Below are 22,057 nucleotides of genomic sequence, written 5' to 3'. Positions count from 1 at the left end.
TCAGATCCCATGTGGCTGTGGCTGTGGTGTAGGCCGGCAGCTGCAGCTCCAATTTGACCCCTAGCCTGGGAGCTTCCATGCGCCAAGGGTGTGGTCCTAAAAAAATAAAATAAAATTTAAAAAGTTAACATCCTTAGTGAATGCTTATTAAACAATGAATGAAATACTTTTCTTTTAATATTTGCTGAATAACTCATAGTCGAAATATTCACAGATAATTCAAAGAGTATTTGCCTTTTTATATAGTGTTTTAAATAGTAGGATTCTTAGATAAAGCAGTTTCAAAAGATTCAGTGAGAGAACTTGCCCTGTAGGGCATATCAGGACAGACATGAGAGAGACTGAGGTTGTCCTATGAAGATGGTCTTTCATCAGAACCAGTTGTATGTCAGAAAACTTAATCTAGAACTGCCATATGCTCTAGCAATCCCACTCCTAGGCATCTATCCAGACAAAAGTTTCATTGAAAAAGATATATGCACCCCTGTGCTCATAGCAGTACTATTCACAATAGCCAAGACATAGAAACAACCTAATTGTCCATGGACAGATGAATAGATTAAGATGTGGTACATATACACAATGGAATACTACTCAGCCATAAAAAAGAACAAAATAATGCTGTTTGCAGCAACAGGGATGGAACTAGAGACTCTCATACTGAGTGAAGTTTAAGTCAGAAAGATAAAGACAAATACCATATGATACCACTTATATCTGGAATCTAATACATGGCACAAACAAACCTGTCCACAGAAAAGAAACAAACTCATGGACATGGAGAACAGATTTGTGCTTGCCAAGGGGGAGAGGGAAGGAGTGGGATGGACAGGGAGCTTTGGGGTAATAGATGCAAACTATTGCATTTGGAGTGGCTGAGCAATGAGATCCTGCTGTATAGCACTGGGAACTATATCTAATCACCTGTGATGGTACATGCTGGAGGATAATATGAGAAAAAGAATGTGTGTATATATGTATGTATGTATAACTGGATCACTTTGCTGTGGACCAGAAATTGATAGACCATTGTAAATCAACTATAATAAAATAATTAAAACAAAAAAGTTTTATATGAATCAAAAAAAAAAAAAAAAAAAGAAAAGAAAAGAACTAGTGAGATGGGAATGAGCCATTTCCCACCCTGGTGTCTGGGGCTAACAGGGAAGGTGACACCTCCCTGATGCTTTAAATCCATGTATGAAGAATTCAGTCATAATTTGTCATCAGATTAAAGATTTGCAAAGCAACCAATCTCTGGAGAGAAAAGCTCTTGGCTAGAGTTTGCCCTGAGAAGCAAGTGGTTAGAAAGTGTCTCTTGAGAGCAGGTTGGAAGTTAGTGGGGATGAGGCGGGGGAGGGAGGGGGATGCGGAGAGACAGGAACATTGCAGCAGCAAGAGGATGGTCGTGTGCTGTCCCCACATCCTTCCCCCTCTCACACTTTTTCCTACTCCCTTACCTCCCATTAGGCTCCGTTTTTGCTCGGAGAGAAGCTTGCCTGCTCAGGAAGAAACAGCTTCCTGTCTTGTCTGTTTGGATAGAAGGACCACTTTGGTTTTGCTGCTCTTCCCCTGGATGAATCAACCAGGTCAGAGACCCACGTCTGCGCCTCTTGCTGCGCGATGCTCCAGAGTTCTGCCCTCCTAGCCTTCCAGCCTCAACCCTGCTCAGAGTCCTCCACTTTCCCTACTCATTTGCTCACAGCTTCCCCTTGAATCCAAAATTTGCTTTCTAGCAAGAGATCTTAAAAGCCAGGAAGAAATCAAGGTTCTCTGCAGGAAGAGGGGGACCTCAGAGAAAAGCAATTAGAGTCTGTGATTATGAAAGAGCACTCTTAAGGGAACTATGTTTAAGTATTCCAGCCCCATCTCCTTCTGCCTTTCTTTCAAGAAGGTTTTTTGGATCAATAGGGGAAGTTTGAGAGGCCCCTCCAGCCTCAGGCTCGGCTCCAGTTTAGCTCCACGGCCCAGAGAGGGGAACAGCTCCTTTGCTTGCAACTCCGCTTTGGTCTGCTGTCACATTTCAAAGAACTGTTCCCCTACCACCAAAGTGTTTAGGTCTGCAAGCCAGTTAAGGAGCATGTCATCTGGATTTAATACGTAGTCATCACCTTGCTCTGGAAATGATATCCTTAAGGAGTTTCACAGTGCCAGCCACACAGTAAATTTCCCAGGGACCTGGCTGGGATGGGCAGTAAACAGCCCCGAGCAAGGACAGGTGTATCATGTCGCAGATTCTCTGCATAGAGTTTTAAAAGCCCTGATTGGAAAAGGTGTCGTGTTCATGGATAACTCGCGATCGCTCTTCTGTGTTCCCCCCAGGAAAAAGTGGTGATAATGGACTTGACTCTTTCCCAGTGTCTGTAGATGAGTGTTTTTACTGGCTTGGGTACCATTTTCTCCCTACGTGTTCTTTCGTAAAATATTTACTGTGTGTCTGCTCTGTTCCAGCTGTCTTTTGGGTTGACAGGGTTAAGGTGTGAATAAGACAAAGTCCTTGCATTTCAGGGGTATCACTTATTAGCAGGATAGACAGAAATAAAGTCAATAAGTGCAATACCATTTACATGCTATGGTCTGGGGTCAGCTGGTCTGGGGTCAGCTGGTCCTGGCGGTTGGCAATCAAGGGAATATTGGCTTCACCGTTCATCCTCCTTCTCCAGTTTCATATATGGGGACCCGCAAAGGCTTCCTCACCTCTTCAGAGTCTCAAATTCTCCTCATTTTATACAGGAAGTCCTACCATGTTCCCTGTGGTTTAAGAGCCAGCTGACACCCAGGCCTTCAGAAATCCTGGGCCTTTTGTTTGTTTAAATAGGAAAAATAATTCTCCCAAATTTATTCCACACTCCATCAATTCCTCTTTTATCAATAGACTCAATTATTAGATTTAATTCTTTGGAGGTTTAAGGTTTAATATTTTAAGCCCAATGAATCATTATACTATTTTAATAGTAAGTATTATATAATATTTTATTTTTTAAAATTTTAATTATAGTTGATTTACAGTGATCCATCAATTTCTGCTGTACAGCAAAGTGACCCAGTTATACATATATATACATTCTTTTTCTCATAGTACCATGTAATTTCTTTCTTTCTTTTTTTCTTTTTGTCTTTTTAGGGCTGCACCCGAGGCATATGGAGGTTCCCAGGCTAGGGGTCAAATCAGAGCTATAGCTGCTGGCCTGCACCACAGCCACAGCAACGCGGGATCCAAGCCACGTCTGTGACCTACACCACAGCTCAAGGCAACACCAGATCCTTAACCCACTGAGCAAGGCCAGGGATCGAACCTTTGTCTTCATGGATGCTAGTCAGATTGGTTTCTGCTAAACCACGACGGGAGCTCCACATAGGATTTCACTTATATGTGGTAGAGATGAACTGAATCTATCTACAGAACAGAAATAAACTCACGGACATAGAGAACAGACTTGTGGTTGGGTTGCCAAGGGGCATGGGGGAGTGGAATGGACTGGGAGTTTGGGTTGGTAGATGCAAACTGTCGCTTTTGGAGTGGATAAGCAATGAGGTCCTGCTGTAGAGCGCAGGGAACTATATCCAGTCTCTTGTGATAGAACATGATGGAGGATAATGTGAGAATAAGAGTGTATATTTATAACTGGGCCTGTTTTTCATTAGATTCAAAAGTACAAAGGAGTCCAGGGAAGGGTGTGATACACTGGCCCGGTGGGTCATGAAAGGCTTCACACGGAACAACGACTCTTCTGGGTCTCGAAAACTCTGTAGGAGGTTTGCAAATGCCAAGTGCGGCACCAGAGAAGCACAGATCCCACTCTCTGCAGAAGCAGCAGGGCACGGCCACCCTTTCTTTGGATCTGGACCAAGTGTTAAGATTGACAATTCCTAGTGCTCTTGGGTTTCTCAGCCACAAACGAAGCTTTCTCTTCTCTGGGCACCTCATTACTGCATAATTTCACAGCAACATTTCTTGAGTGTTATCATGGGAATGAAGATGTGATGCAAAAGAGAGAGAGAGTGTGCGTGTGTATGTGTAAGAAAAGAGTCAGGGATCTGTATTATATGGGGACAGGTGTAAGGGAATTAATGTGAGTGTTTTGCTAACGAGTGTAGAACACAGCCAGATAAAGCTGATGATCTGTTACCTTTGTAACAAAACATAACAAAGGAGAGGAGAAGGTTCCAGAAGAGCCTGTGGGGCTGGGAACCAGCCCTTAACATCTCAGCCAGCTACAAGGACATTAGACAGGAACCTACAGAAGTCGGAACACCAATAATAAATCAAATGGCTCTGACTCACTTGTGAAAAGTGATTTCAGCCGATCCCTTCCTCATATGCGTTTTTTTTAGGGCCACACCCAAGGCATATGAAGGTTCTCAGGCTAGGGGTCGAATCGGAGCTACCGCTGCTGCCCTACACCACAGCCGTGGCAACACAGGGTCCGAGCTGCATCTGCAACCTACCCCGGAGCTTATGGCAACTCCATATCCTTAACCCACTGAGTGAGGCTGGGGATGGACCCGCATCCTCATGGATCCTAGTCAGTTTTGTTAACCGCTCAGCCACGAAAGGAACGCCTCTTCATGTGCATTTTAATACATCCAGTTCATAAACAGGAAGGAATTGGGACATATTTCTTTTCCTTGGCTTTTCCTAGTGGACTTGGTGGTGAACATAACGACAGAGAGAGGGCCGTGGATGAAGTGCTGTCCTGTACGTCTATCTGCTCCAAGGCTTTCTAACCCCAAACTTAGCACTCCACCCTCTACTCTGAGCAGATCCTTTTGTCACACGTCAGGGCCTCTGTTCTGATGACCCCATTGACTCCCCAAATGTCCAAGAGGACGACTAACGTTATTGATCTCTCTTATGAAGATCGAAGGACATCATAGAGGTGAAGGAGCCCGCCGCCGAGACGCCTTGCAAAGATCCTTCTCTTTCCTTGACTGGTGGGAATCAGAGAAATGTGGTCCTTCAAGGTGACCACATTCACTGAACTAAGAGAGAGGTTAAGAGCATGGACTCAGTGTTCTGTGATGGCGCAGTGGAAACGAATCCCACTAGCATCTGGGGATGCGGGTTCAATCCCTGGCCTCGCTCAGGGGGTCGGGGATCTGGAGTTGCTGTGGCTGTGGTATAGGCTGTGGTGTAGCTCCGATTCCACCCCTAGCCTGCGAACTTCCATATGCCTCGGGTGTGGCCCTAAAAAGGAAAAGGCATGGACTGAGAAGTCAAAAGACCTGGCCTTGAATCCCAACACTGCAGCTTTTCAGACATAACGCCTGTGGGCTCAGTTTTCTCATCAGAGAAAATACATGCCTGTCTCAAAGCAATATGCTAAAGAGTAAGAAAACTGATGAATGACAAGCCCATAAGGCAGTAACGGCACGATAACCAATAGCCTTGGTGCGACGCTTTTAGCAACATAGAGTAATCAATGAACGCATTGTTCCTTTTAAGCATAGACCACATTCAAAACAGCACATGAATTATTTACTCTTAGAAAACAACGTTTAGCTCCCATGTTTGTCATTTTAGTGATTCCAATTGGAAAAACGGCATCATAAAATGTTATTCAAAAAGCCAATTAAAAAAGAAAAACTTCAGACACATTTTGTATAATTTAATATGGAGAGAAGACAAAATAGAACAAAGAGGGGGACACGATGATGGTGCGAGCAAAGAGGGAGTGAGAGGTAGCAAGAGACTGGAAAAGGCATGAACCAGGAGTTAAAGGGGATGTCAGCTAAAGGGCACGTCCTACAATTCCTCAGGACTTGGAGCGGCGCCATGCAATCATTCATTCTTTCTGCCTTTTCAGACATTTATTAGGTGGTTAACTATGGTGCACCCTGCTTAATTACATTGGAGATTAACAGACAGACAATGCGTAGCTGTTGGAAATCCACAACAAGAGAGGAGGCTGAGACTGGAAAGAAAATAGGAAATATTTCCATCATAGGCATAGAGAGAAAAGGGAAAAAAGCAAGAGAGGAATTCTTCTAACGGAGACAGAGAAAAAAAAAAAAAGCCAAGAACTGAGCCTTGGGGCGGGTGCAAAACTGAGCACCAGAAAGAGGAGGAGGGGAGCTAGGCAGGGTGTGCCTGGAAAGCCAAAGCAAATAGAATCTCACACAAGAAGAGGTGGTTGGCAGTGTCAAATATTACAAAGGTCAAGCAGGATAAGGGCTGCGAACATTCACTCTGTCTTGATAGGACTGATCTTTGATATTTTAATAGCGCGAGACGATCTTTCCGAGGGCAGTTTGACCGTGTGTATTCAATGCCTCTAACATGTTTGAATTCTATGACTCAGCACTTCTACTTCCGGGAATACATTTAGAAACCAGTCAAAGATTTGCATTAGAATAGTAAAACAAGGAGTCCCCATCATGGCTCAGTGGTTAACAAATCTGACTAGGAACCATGAGACTGTGGGTTCAATCCCTGGCCTCGCTTAGTGGGTTAAGGATCCAACATTGCCATGAGCTGTGGTGTAGTTTGCAGACAGGCTGGGATCCTGCATTGCTGTGGCTCTGACTTAGGCCAATGGCTACAGCTCTAACTGGACCCCTAGCCTGGGAACCTCCATATGCCACATGTGTGGCCCTAGAAAAAGAAAAGTAAAACAAGATAATTGTTTTTTTAAAAAAAGTATTTTTCACAAGCACAAAATATAACAAACATCTAAAATGAACAGATGGGGTTAAACGAAACATAGATATCCATGAGGTCAGGCGTTCCCGCTGTGGTGCAGTGGAAATGAATCCAACTCGTATCCAAGCGGACGTGGGTTTGATCTGTGGCTTCACTCAGTGGGTTAAGGATCCCACATTGCTGTGACAGTGGTGTAGGTCACAGATGTAGCTTGGATCCCGCGTGGCTGTGGCTGTGGTGTAGGCAGGCGGCTGTAGCTCCAATTGGACCCCTGGCCTGGGAACCTCCATGTGACACTGGGGGAAAAAACAGTATTTCTTGTCCCACTTTGTATTCAATCCCCTTTTCCCGCATTAGCCCCTTGATAGCTCTGCCTTTCCCAAAAGTCATATAAATGGAATCATACAATGTATAACCTTTTGTATTTGTCTCTTTTTCATTTAGCATTTAGGATTATTCTTGTTACTCCCAGTTTCAGTAATTTATTCCTTTTTATTGTATAGATTTGTTTGTACATGGATAAACATGCTTATCCTAGGCAGCTTGTAGTGTTTGATTCTGGATTTGGTTTGTCTCTCATAACTAATTAACACTAAGTATCTTAATACAAATTTGTTTACCATGTGCATAGCTTCTTTACTGAAGTATCTGTTCAATATTTTGACCTTATTTGTATAAGGTCAGTTCTTTGACTAACTAAGATTTCTTTTGTGTTAGTAATGTTTTAAATTATCATTCCAAGTTCCCGTCGTAGCGCAGCGGAGATGAGTCCGACCAGGATCCACTAGGACACAGGTTTGATCCATGGCCTCACAGATCCCTGGATCCGGCATTGCCGTGGGCTGTGGTGTAGATGGCAGACATGGCTCGGATCTGATGTGGCTGTGCCTGTGGTGTAGGCCAGCAGCTGTAGCTCTGTTTGGACCCCTAGCCTGGGAACCTCCATGTGCCATGGGTGTGGCCCTAAAAAGACAAAAGACAAAAAAATAAAATTATCATTCCTTTTTCTTTGTTACCCTAAAGATTTAAGCATGCATACTTTGCTAATTTAATCTACTGTAAATTAGCACTTTTACCACTTCCCAAACATTTCAAAAAACTTAGGATATTTTAATTTTATTTATCCTCTTCTTTCTTTTTTCTTTTTCTTTCTTTTTTATTATCTTTGTCATTTAATTCTACATACGTTTAGAATTCTACAAAATATTACTATTATGCCCTTTTACAACCAATATGAAATTATACTTTTCCACATTTTTACCACATCTGTGATCTTTATTTCTTTCTGAATTTCTGTATTTCAATATAGGATCAGTCTTTTTGTCAGCCTGGAAAGTCTCTTCTAGTATTCATTTAAATACAAGTTCCCTCACAACACATTTCCTTAGTTTTTGTTTGTCTGAAAATATCTTTATGTCACCTTATATCCAGAATATGATATCGCATTTAGGAAGGTAATGTGTTTCCTTCGGTACTTTTTCTTTTTTTTTTTTTTTTTTGCTTTCTTTTAGGGCTGCACCCGAGGCATATGGGGATTCCCAGGCTAGGAGTCCAATCTGAGTTACAGCTGCCGACCTCCACCACAATCACAGCAATAAGAGATCCTTAACCCACTGAGCAAGGCCAGGGATCGAACCCGAAACCTCATGGTTCCTAATCAGATTCCTTTCCATTGCACCACCACGGGAACTCCTCCTTCAGTACTTTAAAGATATTCTTCCCTTCTCTCCTAGATTCCATACTATTATATTGAGAATTCAGTTTCAATAATTATTTTTGTTCTTTGTAAAAATGTGGGCTTTTTTTCTGGCTGGTTTTAAATTATCTTATTTTCTTTAGTTTCAGCAGTATTAGTGTAATTTGCTTTGGTCTTGTTTACTCTTATTTATGCTACTTGGTATTTGTACTGCTACCTAAACCTGCGGTTTGACCTATTTCATCCATTTTTAAGACTTCTTGGCTGTGATTCTTGGACTGTGGTTTTTCTCATTCTCCTAATACTCATATTCTAGGACTCCAATGAGGTGCACATTTTCTCTTCACATTTGTCCGTATTTCATGTATATGCTTTTCTGAATTTTCCATCTTTCTCTTCTCTGGGAGCTCAGGATCCATATTTCCTGCTGTTCTTTCAGATGACTAATCCTCCTTCCTACAATGTCTAATCACTGATAAATGTATTTATTATAACCTTAATTTCTTTGATGTGCTTTTTTCTGTTACAGAATTTTCAGTGAATTCTTTTTTTTTATCGTTTCCAGTTATTTTCTGAAGCTCCATATCTTGTCATCTAATTTGCTGAGCATATTAATCAAAATCATTTTAAAATCTCTCCTGATAACTTCATGTGCTTTCCTCACAGTTTTTATTTACTTGGTTCCATCATCTCATATACCTGGTACTTTCTGAATGTTGTAACAATGTGTATGAACAATGACAGAGCTTCTGGCCCCTTTCTTCTTGAAATAGAAGTTAATTTTCTTCTGGCAGGCAGCTAAGAGTCAGGTCACAATAATTGACCATATGGGTAGGATGAGACTGGCTCATAATCTTGGTGATGGCTGGTCTTTTATTGGTTTGCTTTTTCTCCCAAGACAGGGCTCTTGCTGAGTCTCAACTAAAGGTTACGTTGTTTTCTGGGACCTCCTCTTCCTAGGATTTCTGAACTCCAATTTTTATTCAGTTTTATTTATGAGAACACTGAAAACTCAAATGTACTTAATCGTTCATGTTTTTCTTAACCCCTTCTTGTCTGACTTTTTGAAATGCCTCAATCTCACTACTCACAACTTAAGAAATAACATGTGCTTCGGAGTTCCCGTCGTGGCGCAGTGGTTAACGAATCCGACTAGGAACCATGAGGTTGCGGGTTCGGTCCCTGCCCTTGCTCAGTGGGTTAACGATCCGGTGTTGCCGTGAGCTGTGGAGTAGGTTGCAGACGCGGCTTGGATCCCGCGTTGCTGTGGCTCTGGTGTAGGCCGGTGGCTACAGCTCCGATTGGACCCCTAGCCTGGGAACCTCCATATGCCGCGGGAGCGGCCCAAGAAATAGCAAAAAGACAAAAAAAAAAAAAGAAATAACATGTGCTTTGAGGGGAAAACTGCACAGTGTTGGACTGGCGTACAGCATTTTTCTTTTTTCCCCTGAAGCTCTGGAGTATCGTAAATTTTTGCTTCCCAAGCTTCCTATTTGGCCTATATGCCCTGCAGTGCTTATGCATAGCAAATGCCTCAAGAGACCATACGGAGGAAATGTTAATCCTACAACATTGCATTTCCCCCTTCTGTGAAATACTGGCCCCTCAAGCACTGACTGTCTTTTTTGTTTGTTTGTTTTTCTAAAAAGAAAATTTCTTTTTCTAAAAATAAAAAGAAAACAAAACAAAACACCCATAGCATATGGAATTCCCAGGCTAGGGGTCAAATCAGAACTGTAGCTGCCGGTCCATACTACAGCCTCAGCAATGCCAGATCCGAGCCACATCTTCAACCTACACCTCAGCTCATGGCAACACTGGATTCTTCTTTTTTTTTTTTTTTTTTTTTTTTATTTTCCCACTGTACAGCAAGGGGGTCAGGTTATCCTTACATGTATACATTACAATTACAGTTTTTCCCCCACCCTTTCCAACACTGGATTCTTAAGCCACTGAGCAAGACTAGGGATCGAATCATCATCTTCATGGATACTAGTCAGGTGCATCTCCTCTGAGCCACAAGAGGAACTCCCAAGAACTGACTGTCTTGCTAGTTCTTCAGTGCCTTCATGCTGATGTATTTCTGACATCTTATCCAGCTTTCATAACTACTTTCTTCAAGAGAATGATGTGATAGAGCCTACTACATTGCAGCCTGAAAAAATTCCTAAAAGTCCATGTTTTAAAATATTTCATCAGCTAGGAATGGACCCCCAATGTATTAAATTTAAAGATAATAAAACAAACAAGATAGTCGTAACTTTGTGTTTTATTTATTTTGCAATTTTAAAAAATTTAATGGCCACGCCCACAGCATATGGAGGTTTCCAGACTAGGGATTGAATTTCAGCCACAGCTGTGTCAATGCCAGATCTTTTTTTTTTTTTTTTCTCCCCATTTATATGCGGACTTTTTTTTGTAAGTTTTACTGAAGTATAGCTGATTTACAAGGTTGTGGTCATTTCTGCTTTACAACGAAGTGATTCAGTCATACATACACACACATCCATTCTCTTTCAGATTCTTTTCCCACATAGATTATCACAGAATATTGGGTAGAGTTCTCTGTGCTCTATAGCTGGTCCCCATTGGCTAATCATTCCATATACCTCAGTGTGCATATGACAATCCCACACCCCCAGTCCATCCCTCCCACCCTCTTAATCTGTCCCCTTTGGTAGCCAATGCCAGATCCTTTTAACCCACTGTGCCAGGCTGGGGATCAAGTCTGTGCCTCTACAGTGACCCGAGCCACTGTAGTCAGATTCTTAACCCATTGCACCATGGAGGGAACTCCATCACTTTTTTTAAATATAAGAAATGAATGATATATCTGTGATTCATATAAATACAAAATTAGGATTATACACATATGCATAGTGATGAAAGAAATACACCATAGCGTTGATTCTAGGGTCATTATACGTGTTTTTCAATATCTCCTAAATTTTCTGCAGTGCTTTACCTTAGCAGTAAGAAAAAGGCCTTTTCTTTTAAAAATAAATGCTTTAGCAAAGTATATGTACGAGACTAACCGCAAGTTAAGCTACTAGACATTTTTATCCTCGGAAGACATTCTGGAGCCAGAGTAGGTTGTGTCTGGACTGGGCTGAAGACAATTGGCTGACTCCTAGGGGAGGAGTAAGCTTTCCGTATCTCCTGCCACTGGCAGAGAAGCAGACTGTGCACGGAAGCAGTGTGGAAGCAGGGAAAGGCTCATGTTAGTCTTTTCAGCAGCTTTAGTATGAGCTAGGGAGCCAGACGAAATGGAGCTTCCTTAATCCTTCTTTATCAGGCTATGACATTACCTTGGCCTCGCCCGTCTGGGAGCAGACCCTGAAAATGTACTACCCCCTCAGGGATGGGTCAGCATATTGGGGGCAATAACTGTAGTTTAATCGGTGTCTTTTCCCCTTTTATAGGGGAAAGGATGAACATGACTGTACCACAGTACCTGAAGCATGGGAACATTTAGGAAGTGTCCAACCTCTCAAAAAGTATTTAACCTATGAAAATTCTTCTCTTTCTGAAGTATTTCTCCAGTAGAATGGTTCCCCCATGGCTTAGTTAGTGCAGTGCTCTCTGCTTCCTTTTTTTTTTTTTTTTTTTTTCCTAGGGCTGCAGGTGCAGCATATGGAAATTCCCAGGCTAGGGGTTAAATCGGAGCTATAGGAATCCTGTTGTGGCTCAGCAGAAACAAATCTGACTAGTATCCATGAGAACGCAGGTTCTATCCCTGGCCTCACTTAGTGGGTTAAGGATCCAGTGTTGCTGTGAGCTGTGGTGAAGGTCACAGATGTGGCTCGGATCTGAACATTGCTATTACTGTGGCTGTGGGCCAGCAGCTGCAGCTCCAATTCAGCCCCTAGCCTGGGAACCTCCATGTGCTGCAGATGCAGCCCTAAAAAGCAAAACATAAATAAATAAATGGTTCTCTACTTTTCATTCATCATTACTTGCAGATGCCTATAATTTAAGGAAATATTTATTTGCGCATCATTGACAGACTCCAGAGAGGATTGTATTGTTTCCACAGAAGTAAATGTTATAACAGTGAACTTGAAGTCTAATTTCAGGTTGGCAAATTCCCACAAGGAGCACTCTCGTATGTCATGTCGCCTTTGAGAGGATCTTACATCTCAAGCTTTGCTTCCATCCATGGAAGCCATTTGTTTCCTCTCTGAGCTGTAGTGCAAGGCATATGAATAAGAAAGATATACTTAATTAGATGACTGTTTTCACCAAGGGAATATCAGGGGAAAACACCAGCAGAAAAATTAATTTTCTTTTTCTTTTTTATTTTTTTATTTTTTATTTTATTTTATTTTAATTTATTTTTTGGTCTTTTTGCCTTTTCTAGGGCTGCTCCCGTGGCATATGGAGGTTCCCAGGCTAGGGGTCTAATTGGAGCTGTAGCCACCAGCCTACGCCTCAGCCTCAGCCAAGTCTGCGACCTACACCACAGCTCACGACAACGCCAGATCCTTAACCCACCGAGCAAGGCCCGAGATCGAACCGGCAACCTCATGGTTCCTAGTCAGATTCATTAACCACTGCGCCACGACAGAAACTCTGAGAAATTAATTTTCAATCTTAGTTGAGGTATTAATGGGTTCGTTTAAAAGGGACTAAAAAAAAAAATGATTGCTAAGTAAACATTGCTTTTTGGGGGATCACATTCGTTCTAATAGTATTTTATTTCAGATTTTAAGTGGTTAAAAATCAAAGGGCAAAAAGCCTAAGGACTAGGGGAAAGGAATAGAAGGAGTTCTTGAATGAAATTTGAGAAAAGGTGAACAATCAATAGCTCGTAGTTTGGGAATGGGAAAATCCACACGTGATTGGATGTTCGCGATACCCAGATTGGGATGCTGGGGAATAGTGTTTTGAAGGAAGACAGAGAAGTGCATAAACAGAGCTTTAACTTGTACATCTGTATGCAGGAGGCGCCTACCCCCTCCTTAGGTGTGCGTAGGAGTGTGAATTTGCTGGGCAGTGTATATGTGATACACATCAGAATGAGCATTGGCTTATTATAGCTCAGGCTCTGTGCTAACCTCTCTATGTGCACGTTCTCATTTTGTTCCCATAAGTAGTACCCCATTGTAAGGCACATGTATCATCTTCATTGTATAGACTGGTTAAGAAATTGGGGTAAGGCCATACCACTAGCAAGTGGCAAAACTTGGAGTGTGGGTGTCTTTATGTGTAGCATGTATATAAATATGTATTTCCAATACTTTAGCCTGTTAAATACTCAATGCTATATCTTTTTTTTTTTTTTTTTTTTTTTTTTTTTTTTGTCTTTTTGCCTTTTCTAGGGCCGCTCCTGTGGCATAGGGAGGTTCCCAGGCTAGGGGACTAATCGGAGCTGTAGCCGCCAGCCTACACCAGAGCCATAGCAACTTGAGATCTGAGCCACGTCTGTGACCCACACCACAGCTCACAGAAATGTGGGATCCTTAACCCACAGAGCAAGCCCAGGGATTGAACCTGCAACCTCACGGTTCCTAGTCAGATTCGTTAACCAGTGCACCACGACGGGAACTCCTTAATGCTATATCTTATTGAGAGAATATGTCACAGCCATTCTGAAAAGGAGTAAATTATGAATTCCTAAGAAAAATGAGGATTTCAGGACAAGTAAAATGATTAGGAGATGGCATCAGAAAGGAGTTGTATACCAATCCCTAAGCAGAGAATTAGCGTGGGATTAAAGGAGGAAAGAAATAGAGGGGAAGGTGCAGATATTGGCCTTCCAGACACTTTCTCATTAACTCTAAGTCAGGCTAATCAAAAAGAATTTAATTATTTTATTTTAGCTTATTTCTATTTCTCCTGCTGAAAAGAGAGCTTCAATGCATATTTATCATAAAGCAATTAAGATCTAAATCTCGGCGTTCCCATCATGGGTCAGGGGAAATGAATCTGACTAGCATCCATGAGGATGCATGTTCGATCCCTGGTCTTGCTCAGTGGTGAAGGATCCAGAGTTGCTGTGAGCTGCCATGTAGGACGCAGACGCAACTCTGATCCCTGTGGCTATGGATGACGTTTTTCTTTTAATACCTTACACCTGTTTCTGAGTTTCTCCCTCCTCCAAAACCCTTAGGTCCCATCAGACTCATGAACCTTCTCCTGGTTCCTGTCATCTGCTTCGTATTAACTTTCCTCTGTACTCCCCTGGTTTTCCATCACCCGTCAGTGTTATCCTTCTCTGCATCCTCTTCACCCAAAGAAACCCCTGTTTGTTGTTGGAACCTTCCTCTTTCCTCATGCCTGTAACGAAGGGACTGAGTGCTGCTGGAGGCAGTGAGGTCGCTGTGCTGATTGATTTTGCTTGAAACTTATGGCCACAAACTTCAGCAGTCAAGCCGCTTTGAGTGGCAATCCTGCTGTTGCACTCTTTGGTTTTCTTTATCACTTTCTGAGATGATTTTTCAAAACATATGCTCTCTCCCCAAACCTCCCACATCTCTTCTCTCTCACTTTGGCCCCAACTCCCTGCTAATGATCTTGCTTTCTTCTTTACTGAAAACAAACAAACAAACAAACAAACAAACATGAAAACTGCCTTTCCACCTCCAAGTACTCAAATTATTCACCTGTATATACATCTTCTCTATCTCCCCTCCTGTTACTGTGGCAGAGTTCCTCTACTTAGTCTCTGAAACCCATCCCTGTTTGTCTTCAAAGAGCCTTTGATCCATGGTTCCCAGTTCTCTGCATCAGCCCGTCCTTCTGCTGAATCATCCCTTTTGGTACCTAAATGCCTTCCACTCTCGTTTTTCCTCCCATCTTGTTTCATCTACTGCACCGTGTTTTGTTTTCTGCTGACCTTCCAAACAAAATTTCTTGGAGTGGTTGACGAGACGATGAGTCTCCGTTTCCTTACTCCTGCTCCTTCTTTGACTCATTCCAGTCTGGCGTCTGTCTCCACCATCCAACTAGAGTTGTGTTTGGGAAAGTCTCCAGTAATTTTCATGTGGCCACATCCAGGGGACACCTTTCTGTTCTTATTTTCCCACCCTCTCCAGTGGTATTTTATGCTGTTGACCATTTACTTCTTTTTGAGAAACTCTGCTGGCTTAGCTTTGAGTCACCACATTTTCTTAATTCTCCTTCTGCATTTTTGGCTGAACATGCTCAGTCTTTTGTGTTGACTCTCTCTCCCTTCCTGACCTCTAAACACTGGATTCCCTTACAGTTCAATCTTACATCCTCTTGGGTATCCACATTCATTCTGTAGACTCAGTGCTTTAAAAACCACCAACAATGATCACAACATTGGAAATCAACTATACTTCAATAAAACTTCCAAAAATGAAGGAAAAAAAAAAACCCCACCTATAAGGTGCTTCTGCAGTTGAAGTCTTGTCCCTAATTTCTCTCCAAGACTCCAGGCTCATATGTCTACTGCCTACTTGATGTCACTGTCTGGTTGTCTAATAGGAACTGCAAATTTAATATTTCCAAAAGGGAATCATTGGTTCTATCCTCCACTAATTTGTATTCCCTCTTTCTTCGCTCATTTTCCCCCATCTCACTTCTTATCGCTATCATCCATCTCATCACTCAAGCCCAGAAGACGCATGCATACAAATTAAACAAACAAAGGGAATCATATCGTGTTCCTCCCATTTCCTCATCTGTCACATCAAATCCACTAACTGGTTCTCCTTATCACAAGCTAACAGTCTCTGCATTTTACTTGTTTTATCTCCCTTATTATTTTTTCTGTCCTCTCAGAACATAAGCTTCATGAGAGAAGAATTTGGGGTTTGTTTTGTTCGCTGCCAGAACAAAACAGAGTAGATGCACAATAAATACTGCTTGAGTGAGAGTCTTAAGTTCCTTCAGCTCTTCTTGAGCATGTTATAGTGTGAAAGACAATAATATTTGACTATGCTTGTACCCTCAAGGTGAAGGGCCAGATAACAAATATTTCCATTAAATTTCAAAATTGTTGATCTTGTCACATCATTTTTTCGCTTGTTTCTCCTCTTATGAAAGAAATGGAGTCAAGAGCTAACAGGGCTGGTAAATTAGAGAAAAGGGCCCATAGCACAAAAGCTTAGTCGCCTGAATCCTTGTTCCAGTGCCTCTCCTGCAGATCACTAATCTGAGCTTCCGAACGGTTAAGCAGTTTGCTTAGGGTCGCAGGACTGCTTAGTGGTGCTACCCAGACAACTCCGAGGTTTTCTGATTTTTCGACCATAATGCTGACATGTGGACTCGTTCATGTGTACTGAACTGCAGAACCAAGTGCCTGTCTTTGTCCAGACACATATAATCTGGTGAGTTTATACATAATGCATTATGCTGTTACGCTTTGGGGGGGGGGTCCCCCACCTGTGGTATATGGAAGTTCCCAGGCTAGGAGTTGAATCAGAGCTGCAGCTCAGCTACAGCAACATGGGATCCAAGCCGCATCTGTGACCTACACCACAGCTGGTGGTGACGCTGGATCTTTAAACCACTGAGTGAGGCCACGGATCCAACTGGCATCCTCATGAATACTAGTCAGGTTGGTAACCCACTGAGCCACAATGGGAACTCCCATTTTTGTTATTCTTTTTAAATGACTATTCATTCTCAAAAATCCATTGCTAGAGGGAGAATCAATTTCCACATGAGGTAGCTGTCACAGGCTAATGAAGTTGGCCTTGTGATAGGGGAAGTTTCGAGAGAGGAAGTTTCCAGGTTAACTACATGCTTCCGGAACTTGCCAAGGATGAATAAGCACATGATTGAGCCATGAGAGTGTCTGGAGAGAACGGGCATTTGCTGATGGTTAAGACACTCCGCCCTTGGGTTTGCACAGCCCATGTAGGCTTTTCTAAGAAGGAGTGAAACAAACACGTGGTCTGGATGACTCCACAGGCATTCACCATATATCTGTATCCAAATTTTATTCAAAGATTGAATTTTGGAAACTATGGATATATTTGAAAAAAAAAATGACAGATTCTCTGTTGGGATTCAATTCCAAATTGATGACTCTGGGAACAAAATCTAGAGATTCTGTTGATTTCCTTTGTCCTTTTAATACGAGTCCCCGAGGAGGACTTGGTGAAAGCTTTTTTTGTCAGAAGGAATCCAAAAGTGTGTTGCTTCAGTCTCACTCTTCATGTATCAGAATTTTACTTGAAAACCATAGGATGCAAATAAATGGAAGGAGAGTCAGAGCTTTCATCTTAATCAACATGGACAGAAGCAAAAATGGGTAACTTTAAAACATGCTGAGTGAAGAGAACGATGGTTTTACAGCTAAATTATTTAATGCAACAAGCTGACAGAGAATAATTAAATGTGCAAGATTACCAGGGTTGCCTAGCAGGAATCTATCATTTATATGGAGAACTTTTAACTCTGCGATGGCTGGGCTCGGGAAGAGGAGAGGTAAACCTCAAAAAGTGCTTATTTCACGGGAGTCAAAGGGTCCACAGTGGGTCCAGAGCACCTAGTTCACTGTGGCGAAATCTTCTCCCTCTGGATAATGCACATTTCAGGATACATTTCACCTTTCCTGGGGAAAAACTGTTGTAGATTCTTTGAGAAACTTCTGGTTTTTTCCCCAGAGTATTTTGTCTTTATTTCTTCAGATACGAAATGGTATATTTCCTTTCTGACTCTCCTCTAGAGGCCAAATACTGATTCTCTTTTTCTCCTGTGTCTTTAGCAATGTACATAACAGATATTCAAAAAATATTTGCGGGGGAAATAAATGCATGAATGAGAAATGTACACACATACACACACACACACCAGAACACATAACACTGAGAGGGAAATTAATTGTGTCCTTAAGAATCATGGATACAATAGAAGTTCAGATGAAGTATGGGTGTTCTGAGAAGGCTGGCCAAAGGAATCAGAATTATGGCTGCCTTTGAAAGATAAATGGTAAAGATGTGATAATGATTAAGCAAGAGGAGAAGCCTCAGGTCAGTGTGGGAACTGGGGGTAAATGAATCGCAAACCTCTGTCTTTGGTTGTACCATTGGTTTCATTCCTGGGAGTGTTAACTTTTACTCTCTGCTTCCATCTCATCTCTCCCGTTATGTGTCACCCATACAGACAGCATGGGCTCTTTGCAATTTTCTTTGTAGACACATTTGCAAGGCCATCATACCCACATCCTTCCGTGTGCTGTGTGTGTGTGTGTGTGTGTGTGTGTGTGTGTGTTGTTCTAGCTGCAGCTTTTGTGTGTGTGTGTGTGTATGTGTATGTGTGTTGTTCTAGCTGCAGCTTTTGCCCCAAAGAGGATTTTTTTTTTAATCTCACCACTGCACCTCATTTTGAAACAATGTTTCAAATGTTTGGTGTTTATTGGATTTTTGTTTGCTTGTTTGTTTTTTGTCATGCCTGAAGCCGGAGGACATTTCTGGACCACAGCAGTGATACCAGATCCTTAGCCCAATGAGCCCCACGGGAACTCCTCAAATGTTTAATGTTTTTAAATTGAGCGTTTCAATGTCTATTTTTTTCTCTGTTTACTACTTAGATTTTCTTTGCTCTATTATCCCCATTTAGTAATTGTATTGCTCATGGAAAGGATAATCCAATAGCATCGAAAAATGCTATAAATAAAATTTAATTATCACTGCATTTTTTTCTGCCTCTCCATAGTACGGAGTAGAGAGCGTGGACATCCCAAAATAAATGATGAAGCTGATGCTTGTTGATAAATAGCTGTTGGGAAGCTTAAATGTCTTCTCGAAGGTTGTCAAAGAGGCAGAGTGCCTTTGCCCCTTCTCTGCACACACACCAGGTGTGTACCTGGCTTCACCAGCAGGAGGTGGAAAATAAAGACGATGTTAGGGGCTTGGTTTTGAATGAAGGGCATTTACTGTATAACCTGGAGATAAAGCAGGAGATGTGGGTGCAGGCAGGCTGTGGACGTTGCCCGCTGCGTGAAGAAGAAACTCTTACCTCCTTGAGGAAATGCAGCAGTATAATAAACAAATCAGGGCAGAGTCCTAGGCAGTTAGTTGCTCGGGCTATAGCATGGGGTGTAGTGATGAGTACATGCTTTTATTTTTTCACCTCCTATTAGCTAAGCTTCATAAAGTAACACATATGATTCTGTAAAACCACTAAAGACCACATTCTGGCCAATCGTTGAGCCTCGGCCAGGATTCTGTGTGTGCTCCTGAGTCACAGCTAGGGTCCCAGAAAGAGCTCGGAGTGGGGAGAGGTCTCCCGTGGGGAACCCCATGAAGGACAGGGCGGGAGGAGGATCTGTCTCTAGGTCCTGGTGTTCCTTGGGAGCGGATCATGAGTAGTAAACTGGACTTAACGTCGCTATGGCTTTTGTCTAGAATTATCTCCTGGCTTCAGAGAGGTGTGATAGACAGAATATTCAGCAATACTTTAGCAACCAAAGTATGCAAAGATCAGGTGGAATTGTATTAAAATCGCACTGACTCAGGAAACAGCCGTTTAAGGCTGAAATAGGGTCAGTCGAGGAAACATCCAGTTTTTGTATGAGAGCCAACACATCCTGGCAATCGGGTTCAGAAGCAGCAAATACTTTTTTTTTTTTTTTTCCAAAAGTGATAGCTCATTTGTTAATGCATTGATTTAAGCCACAATGTAAATAATTCTAGGTGTGTGTGGCTTGAGGTAAAAGAAACTTTTCTGTTTTAAAATTTTCACTCATTCAGTAATGTCTTCCTTGTATTGCTTGTTTGGGACTTATCTTTAGTCTGAAAATCTGTTTTATTGATTTATTTGGCCCTGCAGGAGGCATGTGGAAGTTCCCTGGGCTAGGGATCGAACCCATGCCATAGCAGTAATCAGAGCCACGGCAGGGACAATGCGAGATTCTTAATCTGCTGAGCTACCGGGGAACTCCTATTTATTTATTTATTTATTTTAAGTAAAACAGAGCAGGTTCACAGCATTCAGTAGGCATGTTTGGGAGACGAGCTCTATGGCACTTGCTTTGTATCCACTGACTTGACCTTGAGCTCAAACTCCAACCCAGAACCTATCTGCTTTCACTTTGTCCCTCGCCGGTAACCACCAGATTCATGCCACACTGTGTCAGTATACGTCCAGATAAGGCGTTATAGCGAGTGGACCATTTCTCATTAGGTACTATTGCTGCAGTCTGATGAGTACAAAGTCATGAGCTGTTGCTGCTCAAAGGGGCACCTGGAGCCCCTCCTTCTGGAGGAAGTCCTGAGCTCAGCCTTTTTCTCTGAGGTAGAGCGTATCCAGATGGCAGCTTCTAAAGAACCAAGCCCAGCACCTGAATCAGCCCTGTGTTAAGCTCCAAATGCTCAGTGCCAGCACCTCTCTGTCAGACGCCAAGCGAGAGCGCTCAGCAGCTGTTGGGCTGGATCTCCCAAGGTCGGACCTGACGGGCCTCACCTGGGACATGAAGGAGGGCAGGGAGAGAATTTGGCTTTCCGTAACTCATGGGAAGAGAGTCTGCTTGCCGTGGACTCGGAAGAAGGTTTAGAGGCTGTTTTAGGGGCTTATCTGTGCTTAGAGAGTCCATATTAAATAACTGGACCTACAGCTGTTATTCCCAAATAAGCTTTCATTCATATAATCACCAACCCTCCTACTGGTCCCTGAGAACCACCTAGAGTTGGCTTGAAAAGATTGATGCATTTAGCAACCACAGGAGTGGGATGCATAACCCAACTGGCACTGCAAATGAATGGATGCAATCACTCACTCACCAAGGACACTGGGCCCTGCTCCATGCCTGGCTCTGTGCTCTGGGAACCTCTTGTGCTCTGCTGAGAACAAAGATATGGGAGATTATGAAACACAATGACCAGTGCCATGACCAGGGTAGCAAAGGGACTACCTCAAAGGGTTTGAAAGAGATTGGAATCCAAGATGGCTTTGAAAACAATGCTTCCCAAAGAATGTGACCAGTGAGCTGGGACTGGAAGAAGCCAGTGTTGCTGTGAGCTGTAGTGTAGGTTGCAGATGTGGCTCAGATCCCACATTGCTGTGGCTGTGGTGTAGGCTGGCAGCTGCAGCTCCAGTGTGACCCCTTGACTAGGAACCTCCAGGTGCTGAGGGGTGTGGCCCTAAAAAGACTAAATAAACAAATAAATAGAATTTACAGAAAAACAGCAAGTACAGTACAAATAACTTTTGCCACTGAACCATTGGAGAGTGAGTTGCCAACATGTTGCCCATCACTGCTAATTTAATATGTATTTCTTACAAACTAGAGCATTTTTTTTCATATGACCACAACACAACTGTCAACATCAGGAAATTAATAAGCCCCGTGCATAGTCTGCCAATTATCTGAAGAACAAAAGAGGATCCAGATCCATATTGTACTTTCTCTGCCCCAGCCCTGCTTCTGAAATTCAAAGGACCCTAGTTCCCTTGAGTGACCCTAGTTCCCTTGTTTGGCTTTTAGAAGCCAAACATTGTTTTCCATGTGTGCTCATTGCTCTTGCTGTGTTCCTGTCTGTCTCAGACCCTCCCAGGGGACAGAATCAGGATGTAGTCACACCTCAAAAGATAGTTACATCTGTATTTATTTCTGTACACACAGTCTCCAACTTACAATGGTTCAACTTGCTTTTTTTTTTTTTTTTTTTTTTGACTTTACGATGCAGTAAAGATGATACACATTCCATGAACACCATACTTTGAATTTGGATCTTTTCCCAGGCAAGTGATGCTCTCTTGTGATGCTGAGCACTGAGCTGTAGCTCCCAATCAGCCACATG

The 22,057-nt window shown here is 42.5% G+C and overlaps 1 protein-coding gene across 1 annotated transcript in view; it reads left to right on the top strand.

Moving 5' to 3' along the window:
* The window catches only part of LOC146398840 (uncharacterized), a 334,352-nt gene that overhangs the window by 228,149 nt on the left and 84,146 nt on the right, over positions 1 to 22,057 (top strand). The window contains exon 4 of the mRNA XM_084979552.1: positions 1,471 to 1,589. The gene's annotated coding sequence lies outside the window, so the exon portion shown is untranslated. The remainder of the gene's footprint in view (positions 1 to 1,470; positions 1,590 to 22,057) is intronic.

This window comes from Sus scrofa, chromosome 10, assembly GCF_054392235.1.
Source record: "Sus scrofa isolate SSC_HxYL_T2T_F1_AM1 chromosome 10, Sscrofa_HxYL_maternal_Yorkshire_Landrace_v2.0, whole genome shotgun sequence".
NCBI lineage: Eukaryota > Metazoa > Chordata > Mammalia > Artiodactyla > Suidae > Sus > Sus scrofa.
The sequence above is the reverse complement of the archived record's forward strand: the minus strand, read 5'-3'. Positions and strand labels throughout refer to the sequence as shown.